We start from the raw sequence: 19,454 nt of genomic DNA on the forward strand, positions 1-19,454 counted from the left end.
GATTACAATGGCTGATGACATTACCCAGAATGCCGCGCGCGGTAGAATACGGTCTATCTCCATTCGAAGGGGCGCAATGCGCAGGCGCGCAAGGGCCGCTGGCTGGAGAAATCAGCGCCTTGGAGAGATAGAGGGGTTTCTGGGTCGCGGGGGATTGTGGACCCTCCGGCCGCCATTACTCGCAGGTTGTGGGTCAGTGTTCTATTGCGCGCGTCGCCCACAGAACGGTTTCTGGAAATACAGACTGAGGAATTCAGAGCGGGTTTGATGAACAGACACTGACCGTACAATGTAGAACAGAGTTTCTCAAACTATTTTACTCGTGACACAGTGGAAGAAAAACACTTCCCCCAGGGACCCCAAACAATAATAACTTCAGACTGGAGTTTTCATCAAATCCCAATAAAGGTCAGTCCATGCTCGCTCTTCACTTCACTTCAAGTAATAACTAAAACTTGACATCGACGCTGCTTGAAAAACATTTTAAATACAGTATAAATACAGTAAAAGAAGATCAGGTTGAGTTTCACTTACTCAATGTGAGGGGTGGGTCTGTCAGTTGGTCATGATCTCGTTCCAATCTGGATCACAGGATGAAAGTGCTTCACGCATATCAGGTGCGCTGTTGAGTTTCTTTCTCTTGTTTTTAACCTTGTCAAAGTCGAAAATCCCAGTTCCCACATGTAGGTTGTTGTGAACGGCAGCAACAACAGAGCAGTAATCATAACAGAGGATATTCTTTGAAAGCACTGATCCAAAAAGATGACAAACTGAATGACTTGTGGCGTGTTTTCAGTGTGCTCACAGGTGAGTCACACCGGCTCGTCTTCTTGCTCAGGCATCAAGTTTAGCCTCATTATTGATTCAGGATTTTCGAAAGCAAAAGGATCTTTCACCAAACGCTTTTCCTTCAATTTTTCAAATCCCTCTGCAGGGAAGTATCGACTAAAACGGTCAGACAGAGCAGCGAGATGTAACTGTGTGACACATTTCATTTCATTCCCTTTATCTTCATTGATGCTGTTCTCCTCAATGTGTTGTAAGAGTGTGAAGCAGTAAATGAGCTCCGCTCCCATTTCTGAGCATACCTCTTCAAAAACCCTGCAGTTCAGTGAGTTTCCTTTAATGAAAAACCCCTTCTCATTCCAAGCCATTATAGAGAGTGCAGTGCCCAGAACTGAGCACTGAACTCTAAATGATGCCTAACCAGAGCTCTGTATAACTATGACATAACTTCCACTGATTTTATTCCAATTCCCTTGAGATAAAGATCAAAATGTAATCTCCACTTCAACATTTTTTTTGTGATTTAGCAATCACTTTTATTGATTTCTGTACTTGGACCCCTAAATCGCTCTCCTCCCCCACAGTTCGTAGCTTCTTGCCATTTAGAAAATACACTGATCTATCGTTTTATGGTCCAAAGGGATGACCTCACACTTCCCCACGTTGAACTCCATCTGCCACAGTTTCACCCACTCACTTAATCTATCAATTTCCCTTTGCAAATTTCTGCTCCCATCCACAATGTTTACTGTGCTACCTAAATTGTTGTCGTCAGCACACTTGGAAATAAAACTCTCCACATAAGAACATAAGAAATAGCAGCAGAATAGACCATATGGCCCATCGAGCCTGCTCCGCCATTCAATAAGATCATGGCTGATCTTCGATCTCAACTCCATTTTCCCGTCCGATCCCCATATCCCTTGATTCCCGAAGAGTCCAAAAATCTATCGATCTCAGCTTTGAATATAACTCAACGACTGAGCATCCACAGCCCTCTGGGGTGCCGAGAATTCCAAAGATTCACAATCCTTTGAGTGAAGAAATGTTTCCTCATGTCGGTCCTAAATGGCCGAGCCCTTATCTTGAGACTATGAGCTCGAGTTCTTGACTCTCCAGCCAGGGGAATCAGACTCTTAACATCTACACTGTCAAGCCGTCTAAGAATTTTATACATTTCAATGCGATCACCTCTCATTCTTCTAAAGTCCACCGAATATTGGCCAATTTTACACAATATTTCCTCATACTACAATTGCAGCAAGACCTTCTTACTCTCATATTCCAACACCCTTACAATAAAGGCTAACATATCATTTCCCTTCCTCACTCTCATTCGACACTTAGTAAATCAGTATTTCCAGCATGTTACTCCTCTTTTGCTTCTTTCGGGAAAAGAAATGAAGGTTGAAAATATTTTACTATAATTGCACCCGATGATGTTTTGGAAACAATATCAAACTGAACTGCATCAAATTCGATTATAAACTTCACAGTTTCTGATGGAAATAAACTAATAAGAACACTCAATTGCGATGGCCGGGAATCGAACCCGGGTCAACTGCTTGGAAGGCAGCTATGCTCACCACGATACCACCATCGCTGAAAATAGCCAACAATAAAATAGTTCCCAAACATCAGATCCTGACCAGACACTGCAGGCTGTTGGATTTTGTTCTTCATTTGAACTGGTTTCTGACGGATCCTTTCTCGCTCTGTTGCAGTTCCTGTTTCCGCCCAGTAGATTGCGCCAACCCCAAATCAATGGAAATTCCACACCAGCCAGTAATTCTTCACCTGATATCAGACTGAAGAGACAGTCGATACCTGCAATACTTGACCAGCTGGAAATACATTTTACCACAGCTCACATCAGCCATTGAGTAAAGTTAAATAATTCCATTAATTCAGAGACCTGACGACCAACTGGGTAGGAATGGAAGCTTAATATTCAAGTCTATAAGATCTTTAGAAAGGACAGGGAAATCAGGAAAGGAGGAGGAGCAGCAATATTACTGAAGGACAATATTACAGCAGTTCAAATATAGAATATCAGTGAGGGCGAGCGGCCAGTGTAAACACTCTGAGAGAGACCCATCACAAGTGCCCCCACTGTACTCCTCCAGAAGGTATAAGAAGGGCGAGTGCGGGAGGATTTCTTCATTCTTTGTGAAAGTGTTTGTGAGATTGTGGAAATGTCTGGAAGAGGAAAAACCGGCGGCAAAGCTCGGTCCAAGGCCACGTCTCGCTCATCCCGGGCCTGACTGCAGTTCCCTGTTACCCGTGTTCACAGGCTCCTGCGAAAGGGGAACTATGCTGAACGTGTGGGTGCCGGAGCCCCGGTCTATCTGGCTGCTGTGCATCGAGTATCTGACGGCTGAAATCCTCGAGCTGCCCGGCAACGCGGCCCGGGACAAACAAGAAGACCCGCATCATCCCCAGACACCTGCAGCTGGCCATCCGCAACGACGAGGAGCTCAACAAGCTGCTGGGACGGGTGACCATCACTCAGGGTGTTGACTGATATCCAGGCCGTGCTGCTGCCGAAGAAAACCAGCATTGTGAGCTCCAAGAGCAAGTAAACCGGCCAAGGCTTAATCTGATAACCCAAAGGACAGGAGCAAACTTATTGAAATCTTTGAAGAAGGATCAGAAAGTGTAGACAAGTTTAATGCAGTAGATGTGATATATTTGGATTTTCCAAGGCCTTCTATAATGTACCACATTGTAGACTCATGGCTAAGTTCAGAGCACGTGGAGTCAGGGTCAGGTGGCAGAATGGATAGTAAGTTGACTGCAAAACTGAAAGCCGAGAATAGAGGTTAAGGGTCGCTACTCAGACTGGCAAAAGGTGGGAAGTGGAGTTCCAGTTGCTGGGACCACTGTTCTTCACAATTTACATTAACGATTTGGATTCGGGAATCGGAAGTACAATTCCAAAATTTGTGGACGACACCAAATTGGGGGATTTAGTTAATACAAAGGAAGAATGCATCAAAATGCAAGAGGGCTTTAATAAACATGCAGAATGAAGAATCAGGAGGTCACACACTGCTTGGATAATAAGAGTCTAAACGGGATAGAGGAGCTCGGGATCTAGTGGTACAGATACACAAATTACTGAAAGTAGCGACCCAGGTTAATCAGGTCATAAAAAGACAAATCAAACACTAGGATTCATTTCTGGAGGGAAAGAGTTGAAAAGCAAAGAAGTTATGTTAAACTTGTATAGAACCTTGTTTAGACCAGACTTGTAATACTGCGAACAGGTCTCGTCTCCATATTATAGACATTGGGGCATTGGAGAAGGTGCAAACAAGATTCACAAGGATGATACCAGAAATGAGAGGATATTCTTATCAGGAAAGACTGAACAGACTGGGTCTCGTTTCAGGAGAAAAGAGAAGGCTGAGGGTTGATCTGATCGAGGTTTTTAAGATAATGATAGGGTTTGTCAGGATTGATGTAGAGAAAATGTTTCCACTTGTGGGGAGTCCAAAACTTCAGGTAATAAATATAAAATAGTCGCTAATAAATCAAATTGGGAATTCAGGAGAAATTGCTTTACCCAGAGAGTGGTTAGAATGTGGAACTTGCAACTCCGAGGAGTAGCTGAGGCAATTAACATAGGAGCATTTAAGGGGAAGATAGATCAGCACATAAGGGAGAAAGGGATAGAAGGATATGCCGATAGGGTTAGTTGAAGTAAGGAAGGTGGAGGCTCCTGAGCAGCATAAACGCCGGCAGAGACTAGTTGGGCCGAATCGCCTGTTCTTGTGCTGTAGTTTCAATGTAACTCGATGTAAAGGCTCTTTTCAGAGCCACCCTCTGTATCTGTGAAAGGGCTGGTTACTGTCTGAAGGGAGACCCTGATATCATGCTACCAGTGTGGCTTTGAGCTGCTTTTGTCTCGTTGTGGACGAGATGAGGTATTAATGGGACTGGAGTCGGGGCAGTGACAACAGTCCGGTACTTTAAACGATGACTTATAGACCCCAGCCCACACATCACCAGATTTCTTGTATTTATTTAAACTACTTGCCATGCTGGGCTCATAAAGAATCACCAGAACTGCTCAACTAACCTTTCTACATCTGTGGAATTCAGCGCTTCGCTCCGTTTCTGTTCTATTTTGTTGGATTATTTACATAACACATCAAACTCACTGGGGAATCACTGAGATGTAACTCTGTACAGAAACAAATAACAGTGAATTGCCTGGTGCCCAGGAGATCAGGAACATTACTCGCCTTTCGTCCTGTTAACGAGTAAACCGTGTTTAGAGTCCACCGACCCGCTTTGGTTCCATATGGGGGATTAAACAGAGAAATCGGGAGGGGAGGAGACAGTCAGAGTGACAGAGCGGAGAGCGGCCTCTGATCTTCCAGCTCCACCTCCAGTTCTCTCCATCCGACAGTTTCAAACCGTTTATCGATAATAGAACCGAATCTCAGCGCTCCGCACAAACCCTGACAGACCCGGGCTTCATATTCAAGGATTCCCAAAACCCGAAGCTTTCAAATAAGCCCCGTTACAACGAGAAATCGTTAATATTCCTGCCTAAATACAGTCCGTTCAATAACAAGTCAACTCTGTTTCCCTGTTCAATCTCCCCACACATCACCTCCCAGACGGGTTCAGCGTTTTACAAACACCTTATTCCAGCTTATTTGGAGAATCTCATGTGTTGGGGTTTGAGTTATGACGCGGAGTTTCTCCGCCAGTGTTACCGTCTCACAGAGACTCTCGCCCTGAATCTGTGAAAAGATTATGACCATGAACTGGGACTGGAGCCGAACACATCCCCAGTTACAGTGAGGCCCGGCCCGGACATCTCATTCTCTCTATTTTATATCAGACAGTATCCCACTTTCATGTCCAGCAATAGAGAGAGAGAGAGAGAGACAGTATCAGTCTTACACTCCCTATCTGTGTCCAAATCACGCTCAATAGCAGTATCCACCTTCATATACAGCACCAGAGAGAGAGAGGGAGGCAGACACGGTGAGAGAGACAGAGAGAGCGGTGAGACACAATGACAGACAGACGTTAACAGTATTAGTTCCAGACTGACCGGTAAAGTGCCGTTTTATCCAGAAAGATCGCGTTGGAGAGACAGAAGATGCAATCTCATCTCTCACTGATATTGTACACGGGTGAGAAACACTATTAATCCCACACTCAGGGACAGTACAGAGAGGGACAGAAACAATGGGTCACATTTAACCCTCTAATGCCTGTTGTACGAGCTGCAGTTTTACAGCTCAGGGCTGTTCGATATTACTCTCAGTGACCTACAGTTTCACTCCGGTTAAATTAATCTGCGACTGTTGCTGCCTGATATTAACCCTACACGGTCCCAGCAAATACACCGACTCCCACTTTCCTCCCATGTTTCTCCAGGATTGGTTTGAGAAATCCTCTCCCAGTCACACATTATAGGGGCCATTAATGAAGAGAATCCATTGGCTGATTTCACAGCCGCTCACTTTATCTCTGAAAGGCATTTACCATCAAAAGACCCCGAGAGAAACAGCAGGGATGGAAACATCTAGTTTAATACTTGGAGATTGTAAAATTTGTCTGTATTCCAGCGTTAGGCACTGGTGGAATCCCATCTGTTTCCCATTCTCGTGCCTGTTCCTGCACTGCCTGTGGACCCCATTCCCTCTGACCTTTCCCCCAGACCCACTTACTTTGCTCAGACTCGGAAAAATTCCAATTGGGGAAAGTTTCCATCGATTTTTGGATTGGGAATTGTGGGCGCCATTCCCTCAGTGAGCGGAAGAAGATGGTTTAAAACAGCCGGGAATGGAGAGATCACGGCCCCAGGGGGAAGGGAGCAAAGAGCAGCCTCGTTACAGCAGATCATCGCTTCGGGACCGTGTCCGCAGATGGGCTCAGAGATCGGCATTGAGTCCGGGGGAAGTTCAGGGGGAGTCCGGGGGCTGTTTATAAGAGGCGGAGTGGATCAGGAACTGGTCCCGGAACATGGAGTGAGAGGGGGGAAGGAAAGGTCATTCTCGGGCTGTGTGTGTACAGGGTGTGTCCAGGGGAGGGGAGAGAGAATGGGAAGGACCTGCTATTAAAGTCATTGCTGCTTTCTCTCCCCAAACCAGTAGTGAATGGTCCTGGTTTAGTTCCAGCCTCACCCTGTTTATTGTTATTGGATAGTGAAGAGTGGAAACAGAGCCGGACAGTAAGGATGTGGGGAGTTATAAAAAGAGCATCTATTGCAGGCATCAGGTGAGAAGTGTGAAGGACACATTTTAAACAGCGGCTGTTTGGTTTCGGTTGAACGGTTAGTCCCATGGGAGAGGGGATTAGAAACCTGACCTGTACAAAGGTCCCTGCCCCATCGTGTAGTCCCATTCATGGATCAGTGCAGGGGTTGGGCCGTGTCTGGATGTCATTAAATTGTTGTAAAACAGTCCAACACACCTGGTATGCAGAAGCTGAGTGCTGCAGTACTGCAGTGGAGTCAGACACTGACACTGTTTGTATCACTGGATTTCATTTGTGGATATTCAAAATGATCATTAACAGAGATATTAAACTGATCACATCTGTATTTTCGACCTCACATGTTCCTGAGTAACAAGAGATAATTTTATTTCTCCAGGCAAACCCTTGAACGATCCAGAACAAATGCGATGCTTCCTCCACCGGAGGCAGAAGGAACAGTGCAGCCAGCTCCTTCTTACACACAGTAAGTATATTATCACTCACAGAGCAGAGAGACACAGACAGGTCATCAGTTCCACAGTCTCAGACAGCAGAAGTAGTCAGTCCCACACTGATCACAATTTCCAGAGACACATTTTCAATCCAACAGTCAAGCAGAGTAGGTGAGGCAGACACTGTTCCATTTCCCACTAACTCAGTCCCGCTGACAGGTAGATGCAAAAACCTCAGTCCAAAATCGCACTCTCGGAGTGAAAGGCACTGTGTCAATCTCACAATAGGGCAACATTAGCTACGAATTAAATACCAGATAGAAATCACACATGGTACCCGATTCAAAGGTACAGAATGAATCCCAATAATGTACCCCGAGATTCAAATTGAATACTAGCCCAGAACTCTGACACACATGAGGTTAATACATGCAATATCCATTCGAAAAGTGTATCATATGATACAAATTGCATACAAGTCCAAAACTCAGGTAGAGTATCAGATTGAGAAATATTGAAAGATAGTAAACCTGAGAAACAAATTAGATACCTGTTCAGAATGTACTCGTAGAATGAGATTTAAAGATAGAGTATCAATTATATTAGTGCATTACATATCAGTCCAAAAATCTCAGACACAAAAAGCAGGACAAATCCAATCCGGCCAATTCCCGCCCGATCAGTCCACTCTGAATCATCAGCAAAGTGATGGAAGGTGTCGTCGACAGTGCTATCAAGCTCACCAATAACCTGCTCACCCATGCTCAGTTTGGGTTCCGCCAGGACCACTCGGCTCCAGACCTTATTACAGCCTTGGTCCGAACATGGACAAAAGAGCTGAATTCCAGAGGTGAGGTGAGAGTGACTGCCCTTGACATTAAGGCAGCATTTGACCGAGTGTGGCACCAAGGAGCCCTCGTAAAATTGAAGTCAATGGGAGTCAGGGGGAAAACTCTCCAGTGGCTGGAGTCATACCTGGCACAAAGGAAGATGGTCGTGGTTGTTGCAGGCCAATCATCTCAGCCCCAGGGCATTGCTGCAGGAGTTCCTCAGGGCAGTGTCCTAGCCCCAACCATCTTCAGCTGCTTCATCAATGACCTTCCCTCCATCATAAGGTCAGAAATGGGGATGTTCGCTGATGATTGCACAGTGTTCAGTTCCATTCGCAACCCCTCAGATAATGAAGCAGTCCGAGCCTGCATGCAGCAAGACCTGGACAACATCCAGGCTTCTGCTCATAAGTGGCAAGTAACATTCGCGCCAGATAAGTGCCAGGCAATGATCATCTCCAACAAGAGAGAGTCTAACCACCTCCCCTTGACATTCAACGGCATTACCATCGCCGAATCCCCCACCATCAACATCCTGGGGGTCACCATTGACCAGAAACTTGACTGGACCAGCCATATAAATACTGTGGCTACGAGAGCAGGTCAGAGGCTGGGTATTCTGCGGCGAGTGACTCACCTCCTGACCCCCCAAAGCCTTTCCACCATCTACAAGGCACAAGTCAGGAGTGTGATGGAATACTCTCCACTTGCTTGGATGAGTGCAGCTCCAAAACACTCAAGAAGCTCGACACCATCCAAGATAAAGCAGCCCGCTTGATTGTCACCCCATCCACCACCCTAAACATTCACTCCCTTCACCACCGACGCACAGTGGCTGCAGTGTGTACCATCCACAGGATGCACTGCAGCAACTCGCCAAGGCTTCTTCGACAGCACCTCCCAAACCTGCGACCTCTACCACCTAGGCGGACAAGAGCAGCAGGCACATGGGAACAACACCACCTGCACGTTCCCCTCCAAGTCACACACCATCCCGACTTGGAAATATATCGCCGTTCCTTCAGCGTCGCTCGGTCAAAATCCTGGAACTCCCTTCCTAACAGCCCTGTGGGAGAACCTTCACCACACGGACTGCAGCGGTTCCAGAAGGCGGCTCACCACCACCTTCTCAAGGGCAATTATGGATGGGCAATAAATGCCGGCCTCGCCAGTGATGCCCACATACCATGAACGAATAAAAAACAAATTAAAGTCGGCAAAAAGGCAACTGTCTCTGAACTGTCGCCACCATGTGAAAAACCGACATTTTACTGATCGGGGAATAATGATCTTGTTCAAACTGTACAAAATAAAAATCAATTGTAATCTTTTTAAAATAACGATCTGAGATAAAGCATTCCCCATCCAAACAAAAGTACCAAGCATCCCCAGGACATTGAGAGATTATGTGAGTGGGTAAAACTGTGGCAAATGGAGTTCAATGTGGGGAAATGTAAGGTCAACCATTTCGGATCTAAGAAAGATAGATCAGAGAGTTTTCTAAATGGTGTGGAGCTCGGAACTGTGGAGGAGCAGAGAGATTTAGGGGTCCAAGTACAGGAATCATTAAAAGCTAGTGGACAGTTACAAAAATAATTAAAAAGGCTAATAGAATTTCGGCCTTTATTTCAGGAGGGCTGGAATATAAAGGGGAGGAAGTTATGTTCCAGCTGTACAGAGCTCAGGTTGGAGCCCATCTGGAGGACTGCATTCAGTTCTGGGCACTGCAGATCAGAAAGGATATATTGGCCTTGGAGGGGGTGCAGGCAGATTCACCAGAATTATATCCGGGCGAAAAGGGTTACATTATGAGGACAGGTTGCATAGAATCGGCTTGTATTCCCCTTAATATAGAAGATTAATGGGTGATCTAATTGAGGTGTTTAAGATGATTAAAGGAGTTGATAGGGTAGATCGAGAGAAATTATTTCCCCTGGTGGGGAATCCAGAACATGGGGACATAACATTAAAATTAGAGCCAGGCCGTTCACGGGTGATGTCAGGAAACACTTCTTCACACAAAGAGTAGTGGAAATCAGGAACTCTCTCCCACAAAAGTCTGTTGGGGCTGGGGGTCAATACGAAATTTCAAAACGGAGATTGATAGAGTTTTGTTCGGCAAGCGTATTAAGGATTAAGGAACCAAGGTGGGTAGATGGAGTTAAGATTCAAATCAGCCATGATTTAATTGAATGGCAGAACGGGTTCAAGGAGCTGAATGGTCCACTCCTTTTCCTATGTAACAGACTCGTGGGGCTGAATGACCTCCTTTTGTTCCTGTGTAACAGGCTGGAGGGTCTGAATGGCCTCCACCTTTTGCTATGTAACAGGGTCGAGGGGCTGAATGGCCTCGTCCTTTGCCAGTGTAATCGGCTCGAGGAGCTGAATGGCCTTCAGTTCCTGTATAACAGGCATGAGGGGCTGAATGGCCTCCTCCTGATACGATCTAACAGGCTTGTGGTGCTGATTGGCCTCCTCTTCCTGAGTAACAGGCCCGAGGGCTTGAATGGCCTCCTCCTGATCCTATCCGACAGGCTTGAATTGTAGATTGGCCTGCTGTTCGTGTGTAACAGGCTCGAGGGGCTAAATGGCCTCGTCTTGTTCCAGTGTCAAAGGCTTGAGGGGCTGCATGATCTCCAGTTCCTGTATAAGAGGCTCCAAGGGCTGAAAAGCCTCATCCTGTTCCTATCTAAGAGGCTTGATGGGCTGATTGGACTCCAGTTACTGCGTAACAGGCTCGAAGGGCTCAATGGCCTCCATCTGTTCTTGTCGAACAGTTTTGAGGCGCTTTCCACCATTTCATCCAAGATGACTGCCGTACCCGCTGTCATTTTGACCAGGACAGCCGCATTCCTTGCGGCCATTTTCCCCAAGAAGGACGCCGTACTTGAAGCCATTTTGTTCAAGATGGCCGCCGTACTTGCTGCCATTTTTTCCACGATGGCTGCAGTACCTGCCGCCATTTTTTCAAAGATGGCCGTGTGTAAAAACACACATATATATATATATATATATATGATACATATCTTATATTTACAAGTTGTTGTTGTTGTAGTCATAGTTGTTGTGGTGGTCTGAATATAAAGTCTGCCACTCTGGGATCCCTGGTGCACTCTGGGATCAATCAGTGGTGACTGAGTGCACTCTTGGGTCACTGTGGCTTCACTGGAATATTCAGTATCAATTTCGACATTCTGCATGGTAATTTCCGCCATTTTGTCCCAGAGTGCCGCCATATTTTCCACAGCTCTCGAATCACTGTGGGTGACTTGGTGCATTCTGGGATCCGTAGGTGTATTCTGGGATCACTCTGGGGTGAGTGGGTTCACTCTGCGATCCCTGGGTGCACCATGGGATCACCCTGTGGGAACTAGGTGCACTCTGGGGTCACTGTGGGTTCACTGGGACATTCTGGGGTCACTGAAGTATCACTGTCGACAATCTGCGTGTTAATTTCCGCCATTTTGCAATATGGCCGCCGTCGTTGCCGCCATTTTGTTCAAGATGGCCACCGTACTTGCCGCCATTTTTTCCGAGATGGTCGCTGCATTTGACGCCTTCTTGCCCAAGATGGCTGCCGTATTTGCCGCCATGCTGGTCGCGTGTAAATACTCTTGGAAACCACTGGGGTGACTGGGTGCACTCTGTGATCCCTGGTGCACTTCAAATTACTCTGGGTTGACTGAGTGAACTGTCGGATCAGTGGGTGCACTCTGGGATCACGCTGGGGTTACTGGGCGCTCTTTGGGATCCCAGGGTGAACTCTGGGTCCACTCAGAAGTGATTGGGCGCATTCTGGTGTCCGTTCTGAGTTCATTGGGGCATTCTGCGATCACTGTGGGATCACTCAGCGCCGTTCTTGCCGCCATTTTCTCCAAGATGGCCGTCGTACTTTCTGCCATTTTGTCCAAGATACCGCCGTGCTGGCCGTGTGTAAATACACAAAAACATATTATAAATAGAAGTTGTTGTTGTAGTAGTTATTGTGGTGGTTATCTAAATATAACGACTGCCACTCCGGGATCTTTCTGGGGTGCCAATTGCCTCCGCCTCGAGGGGACTGACCTCGCCTTCTCCAGAGGGGGACCGACCGAGGCCTCCTCCACAGGCTGCACCCAAACAGGGCCCACGAGAGTTCGGTCTGTTTATTGCCCTGGGGTTTAATTTCCTCTCTGGGCCCTGGTTTTGGGACCTCGGTTTAACATGTTCCTGTTCGATTGTGACCGTTGTGATTTAACCAGGTTAAAGCCTGGGGTTAAAGTAGCCCGGCCTGCAATGTTACACAAACACGTTAACACAGTGTGAGACAAATAGGGGCCGAGAGGAGATTAATGTCGGAAACGTGAACCCCTGTCCGGGCTTCGAGGGTTTGTTATAATCTCAAAATGATGCTTGGGTTTCGGGAAGATGGGACAACTTTGAGGGGATAGAGCGGCCATTTGAGGGGCTTTGAGGGAGTAAATGAGGAGAAACTGTTTCCAGTGGCAGAGGGTCGGTCACCAGAGGACACAGGTTCAAAATAATTGTCAAAAGAGCAAGAGGTGACATGTGGAAGGATTATTTTTTATGCAACGAGTGTTGATGATCTGGAATTCACGGCCTGAAAGGGAGGTGGAAGCAGATTCAATAGTTACTTTCAAAAGGGAATTAGATAATTACTAGAAAAGGAAAAATGTGTTGGCCACGGGGAAATATCAGGGTAATGGTACTATCTGCTTCGCTTTTTAAAAGAGCAGACACCGTCAATATGGGCCGAATGGCTTCCTTTTTCCTTGAGTACTGCGTACAGTTCTGGTGCCCTTATTTAAGGAAGGACGTACTTGGATTGGAAGCAGTTCAGAGAAGGTTCACTAGGTTGATTGCGGGTATGGAAGGGTTGTCTTTTGAGGAAAGATTGAACAGGTTGGGTCGATACTCATTGGAGGAGATCTTATTGAAACATACATAGTTTCAGAATAACGGGTCGCCTGTTTACGACGGAAATGAGGAGGGATTTCTTCTCTCAGAGGGTCGTGAATCTTTGGAATTTTTTACCCCAAAAAGCTGTTGAGGCTGAGTTAGACAAATTTTTGATCAGCAAGGGAGTCAAAGGATATGGGGAAAAGGCGGGAAAGTGGAGTTGAGGTAAAAATCAGATCAGCAATGATCTCATAAAATGGGGGAGTAGGCTTGGGGGGCCGAATGGCCTACTCCTGCTCCAATCACTTATGGCCTTTTGGTCTTATGGTGAGAAAGACTCTTGGCTCGGAAGATCAGGAAATGGAATTAATATGGGTGGAAATTAGAAACAACAAGGGGCAGAAAACTCTGGTGGGAGTATTCTATTGCCCCCTCCCGAATAGTAGCAATACCATTGTACAGAGTATTAATCATGAAATAATAGGAGCTTGTAACAAAGGAAATGGGGGGCTTTAATCTGCATATAGAATGGGCAAATCAAATTGGCAAAGGTAGTTTGGAAGACGAGTTCATGGAATGTATTCGAGACGGTTTCCAAGAGCAATACTTCATGGAGCCGACCAGGGAACATTTTATTTTCGATCTTGTGTTATGTAATGAGATAGGGTTAATTAGAAATTTAACAGTGAATGAACCTTTGGAGAAGAGTGATCATAATATGATAGAATTTCACGTTGAGTTTGAAAGAAACATACTAAGGTCAGAAACTAGAGTCTTAAACTGAAATAAAGCCAATTACATAGGCATGACAGGCGAGATGCCAAAGAAAAAGAGGGAAATAAAATTAAAGGGTTTGACAGTTGAAAATCAATGGCAAACATTGAAGACATATTTCAATATTCACATTCCGTTGAGAAATAAATACTTCACGTGAAAAGTGATCCGCCCGTGGGAATGTAAAGAAGTTAAAGAGAGTATTAGATTGAAAGAAGAGGCCTATAATGTTGCGAAGAAGAGTAATAAGCCTGGAGATTGGGAGAGTTTCAGAAACATTTTGCGGCGGGTTCACGTCGGGCATTTTGCTTTGCATGTCGGGAGGCCAGTTTGTGGGGTCCCAGCTGAGCTCTTTTGCTCACAGTCCATCTCACCATTTTGTGTAAATTGCATATCCAGCCTCCCGAGTAAGACCCCGACCACAAACACACACAGACACAGACGGTTCACTGGACCAAACAGTCACGTCTGCAATGCCGTTTTGAGAAGGTGGGATGTAATTTCCACGATGCTTTATTCAATGTTTTAAAACACAAACATCATTTATAAAAAAAATAACGAGACCAGGCCTGAGCTGAAGTAAGCGGTGGAGTTTTATAAACACAGCACACAGACAACAACTTACATTAAAATTGCACCTTTATATTACGAAAACATCACAGTGCGCTTCACAGGAGCGATTCATGTGACACCGAGTCACAAAAGGAGGGATTCGGACAAGTGACCAAAGCTTGGGCAAAGAGGTAGGTTTTAAGGAGAGTCTTAAAGGAGGAGAGAGAGGCGGAGAGGTTCAGGGAGGGAATTCCAGAGATTAGGGCCTGGACAATTGAAGGCACGACCTCCAATGGTGGAGCAATGGCAGTGGGGGATGTGCAAGAGGCCAGAATTGGAGGAGCTAAGAGATTTTGGAGGGGTGCAGGGACACTTGTTGCAGATATCGACTCCTGACTGGGAGTGACACACACTGTACAGAGGGACACTTGTTACCCTGGAGAATTCCTGCCTGTACATTGACCCAGTGTCTCACTGCAGCCCAGACTGAGCCCCACACTGGGCCCCTCCTGTCTGTTCATTGAACCAGTGTCTCACTGCAGTCCAGACTGAGCCCCAACCTGGGCCCTTGCTGAGTGTACATTGATGCAGTGTCTCACTGCAACCCAGACTGAGACCCACCCTGGGCCCTTCCTGTCTGTACATTGACCAAGTGTCACACTGCAACCCAGACTGAGACCCACCCTGGGCCCTTCCTGTCTGTACATTGACCCAGTGTCCCACTGCAGCCCAGACTGAGCCCTACCCTGGGCCTTCCTGTCTGCACATTGACCCAGTGTCACACTGCAACCCAGACTGAGACCCACCCTGGGCCCTTCCTGTCTGTACATTGACCCAGTGTCCCACTGCAGCCCAGACTGAGCCCCACACTGGACCCTTCCTGTCCGTACATTGACCCAGTGTCCCACTGCAGCCCAGACTGAGCCCCAACCTGGGCCCTTCCTGTCTGTACATTGACCCAGTGTCGCACTGCAGCCCAGACTGAGCCCCACCCTGGGCCATTACTGTCTGTACATTGACCCGGTGTCCCACTGTAGCCCAGACTGAGCCCCACCCCGGGCCTTCCTGTCTGTACATTGAACCAGTGTCCCACTGCAGCCCAGACTGAGCCCCACACTGGACCCTTCCTGTCTGTACATTGAGCCAGTGTCCCACTGCAGCCCAGACTGAGTCCCACACTGGATCCTTCCTGTCTGTACATTGACCTAGTGTCGCACTGCAGCCCAGAGTGAGCACCACCCGGGGCCCTTCCTGTCTGTACATTGACCCAGTGTCGCACTGCAGCCCAGACTGAGCCCCACCCTGGGCCTTCCTGTCTGTACATTGACCCAGAGTCCCACTGCAGCCCAGACTGAGTCCCACACTGGATCCTTCCTGTCTGTACATTGACCCAGTGTCTCACTGCAGCCCAGAGTGAGCACCACCCGGGCCCTTCCTGTCTGTACATTGACCCAGTTTCGCACTGCAGCCCAGACTGAGCCCCACCCTGGGCCCTTCCTGTCTGCACATTGACCCAGTGTCCCACTGCAGCCCAGACTGAGCCACACACTGGACCCTTCCTGTCTGTACATTGACCCAGTGTCCCACTGCAGCCCAGACTGAGACCCACACTGGACCCTTCCTGTCTGTACATTGACCCAGTGTCGCACTGCAGCCCAGACTGAGCCCCACCCTGGGCACTTACTGTCTGTACATTGACCCAGTGTCGCACTGCAGCCCAGACTGAACCCCACCCTGGGCCCTTACTGTCTGTACATTGACCAAGTGTCGCACTGCAGCCCAGACTGATCCCCACCCTGGGCTCATCCTCTCTGTACATTGAACCAGTGTCCCACTGCAGCCCAGACTGAGCCCCACCCTGGGCCCTTCCTGTCTGTACATTGACCCAGTGTCGCACTGCAGCCCAGACTGATCCCCACCCTGGGCCCATCCTCTCTGTACATTGACCCAGTGCCCGACTGCAGCCCAGAGTGAGCCCCACCCTGGGCCCTTCCTGTCTGTACAGTGACCCAGTGTCCCACTGCAGCCCAGACTGAGCCCCACACTGGGACCTTCCTGTCTGTACATTGACCCAGTGTCGCACTGCAGCCCAGACTGAGCCCCACCCTGGGCCCTTCCTGTCTGTGCATTGACCCAGTGTCTCACTGCAACCCAGACTGAGACCCACCGTGGGCCCTTCCTGTCTGTACATTGACCCATTGTCCCACTGCAGCCCAGACTGAGCCCCAACCTGGGCTTTCCTGTCTGGACATTGACCCAGTGTCCCACTGCAGCCCAGACTGAGTCCCACACTGGATCCTTCCCGTCTGTACATTGACCCAGTGTCGCACTGCAGCCCAGACTGAGCCCCACCCTGGGCCCTTACTGTCTGTACATTGACCCAGTGTCCCACTGCAGCCCAGACTGAGCCCCACCCTGGGCCTTCCTGTCTGTACATTGACCCAGTGTCCCACTGCAGCCCAGACTGAGCCCCACACTGGACCCTTCCTGTCTGTACATTGACCCAGTGTCCCACTGCAGCCCAGACTGAGCCCCACCCTGGGCCTTCCTGTCTGTACATTGACCCAGTGTTTCATTGCAGCCCAGACTGAGCCCCACACTGGACCCTTCCTGTCTGTACATTGACCCAGTGTCGCACTGCAGCCCAGACTGAGCCCCACCCTGGGTCCTTACTGTCTGTACATTGACGCAGTGTCCCACTGCAGCCCAGACTGAGTCCCACCCTGGACCCTTCCTGTCTGGACATTGACCCAGTGTCGCACTGCAGTCCAGACTGAGCCCCGCCCTGGGCCCTTACTCTCTGTACATTGACCAAGTGTCGCACTGCAGCCCAGACTGAGACCCATCCTGGGCCCTTCCTGTCTGTACATTGACCCAGTGTCCCACTGCAGCCCAGACTGAGTCCCACCCTGGACCCTTCCTGTCTGTACATTGACCCAGTGTCGCACTGCAGTCCAGACTGAGCCCCGCCCTGGGCCCTTACTCTCTGTACATTGACCAAGTGTCCCACTGCAGCCCAGACTGAGCCCCATCCTGGGCCCTTCCTGTCTGTACATTGACCCAGTGTCCTACTGCAGCCCAGACACAGCCCCACCCTGGGCCCTTCCTGTCTGTACATTGACCCAGTATCCCACTGCAGCCCAGACTGAGCCCCACCCTGGACCCTTCCTGTCTGTACATTGACCCAGTGTCCCACTGCAGCCCAGACTGTGCCGCACCCTGGGCCCGTCCTGTCTGTACATTGACCCAGTATTCCACTGCAGCCCAGACTGAGCCCCACCCTGGACCCTTCCTGTCTGTACATTGACCCAGTGTCCCACTGCAGCCCAGACTGTGCCGCACCCTGGGCCCTTCCTGTCTGTACATTGACCCAGTATCCCACTGCAGCCCAGAATGAGCCCCACCCTGGACCCTTCCTGTCTGTACATTGACCCAGTGTCCCACTGCAGCCCAGACTGAGCCCCACCCTGGGCCTTCCTGTCCCCACATTGACCCAGTATCACACTGCAGCCCAGACTGAGCCCCACCCTGGCCCTTCCTGTCTGTACATTGACCCAGTATCCCACTGCAGCCCAGACTGAGCCCCACCCTGGGCCTTCCTGTCTGTACATTGAACCAGTATCCCACTGCAGCCCAGACTGAGCCCCACCCTGGCCCTTCCTGTCTGTACATTGACCCAGTATCCCACTGCAGCCCAGACTGAGCCCCACCCTGGCCCTTCCTGTCTGTACATTGACCCAGTGTCCCACTGCAGCCCAGACTGAGCCCCACCCTGGGCCTTCCTGTCTGTACATTGACCCAGTATCCCACTGCAGCCCAGACTGAGCCCCACCCTGGACCCTTCCTGTCTGTACATTGACCCAGTGTCCCACTGCAGCCCAGACTGAGCCCCACCCTGGGCCTTCCTGTCTGTACATTGACCCAGTATCCAACTGCAGCCCAGACTGAGCCCCACCCTGGACCCTTCCTGTCTGTACATTGACCCAGTGTCCCACTGCAGCCCAGACTGAGCCCCACCCTGGGCCTTCCTGTCTGTACATTGACCCAGTGTCCCACTGCAGCCCAGACTGAGCCCCACCCTGGGCCCTTCCTGTCTGTACATTGACACTGTGTCCCACTGCAGCCCAGACTGAGCCCCACCCTGGGCCCTTCCTGTCTGTACATTGACCCAGTGTCCCACTGCAGCCCAGACTGAGCCCCACCCTGGGCCCTTCCTCTCTGTACATTGACCCAGTGTCCCACTGCAGCCCAGACTGTGTCCCACCCTGGACCCTTCCTGTCTGTACATTGACCCAGTGTCCCACTGCAGCCCAGACTGAGCCCCACCCTGGGCCTTCCTGTCTGTACATTGAACCAGTGTCCCACTGCAGCCCAGACTGAGCCCCACCCTGGGCCCTTCCTCTCTGTACATTGACCCAGTGTCCCACTGCAGCCCAGACTGTGTCCCACCCTGGACCCTTCCTGTCTGTACATTGATCCAGTGTCCCACTCCAGCCCAGACTGAGCCCCACCCTGGGCCCTTCCTGTCTGTACATTGACCCAGTGCCCCACTGCAGCCCAGACTGAGCCCCACCCTGGGCCCTTCCTCTCTGTACATTGACCCAGTGTCCCACTGCACCCCAGACTGTGTCCCACCCTGGACCCTTCCTGTCTGTACATTGACCCAGTGTCCCACTCCAGCCCAGACTGAGCCCCACCCTGGGCCCTTCCTGTCTGTACATTGACCCAGTGTCCCACTGCAGCCCAGACTGAGCCCCACCCTGGGCCCCTCCTGTCTGTACTTTGACCCAGTGTCCCACTGCAGCCCAGACTGAGCCCCACCCTGGGCCCTTCCTGTCTGTACATTGACCCAGTGTCCCACTGCAGCCCTGACTGAGCCCCACCCTGGGCCCTTCCTGTCTGTACATGGACCCAGTATCCCACTGCAGCCCAGACT

General features: G+C 49.4%; 1 non-coding gene across 1 annotated transcript; it reads right to left on the reverse strand.

Annotated features, from left to right (window-relative positions):
* Positions 1–2,317: 2,317 nt before the first annotated feature.
* trnag-ucc (transfer RNA glycine (anticodon UCC)) lies at positions 2,318–2,389 on the reverse strand. The gene has a single exon. It is a non-coding gene; the product is annotated as a tRNA-Gly (tRNA).
* Between the last annotated feature and the right edge of the window lie 17,065 nt (positions 2,390–19,454).

The sequence above is a fragment of the Heptranchias perlo genome, unplaced genomic scaffold, assembly GCF_035084215.1.
Source record: "Heptranchias perlo isolate sHepPer1 unplaced genomic scaffold, sHepPer1.hap1 HAP1_SCAFFOLD_59, whole genome shotgun sequence".
Classification (NCBI taxonomy): domain Eukaryota; kingdom Metazoa; phylum Chordata; class Chondrichthyes; order Hexanchiformes; family Hexanchidae; genus Heptranchias; species Heptranchias perlo.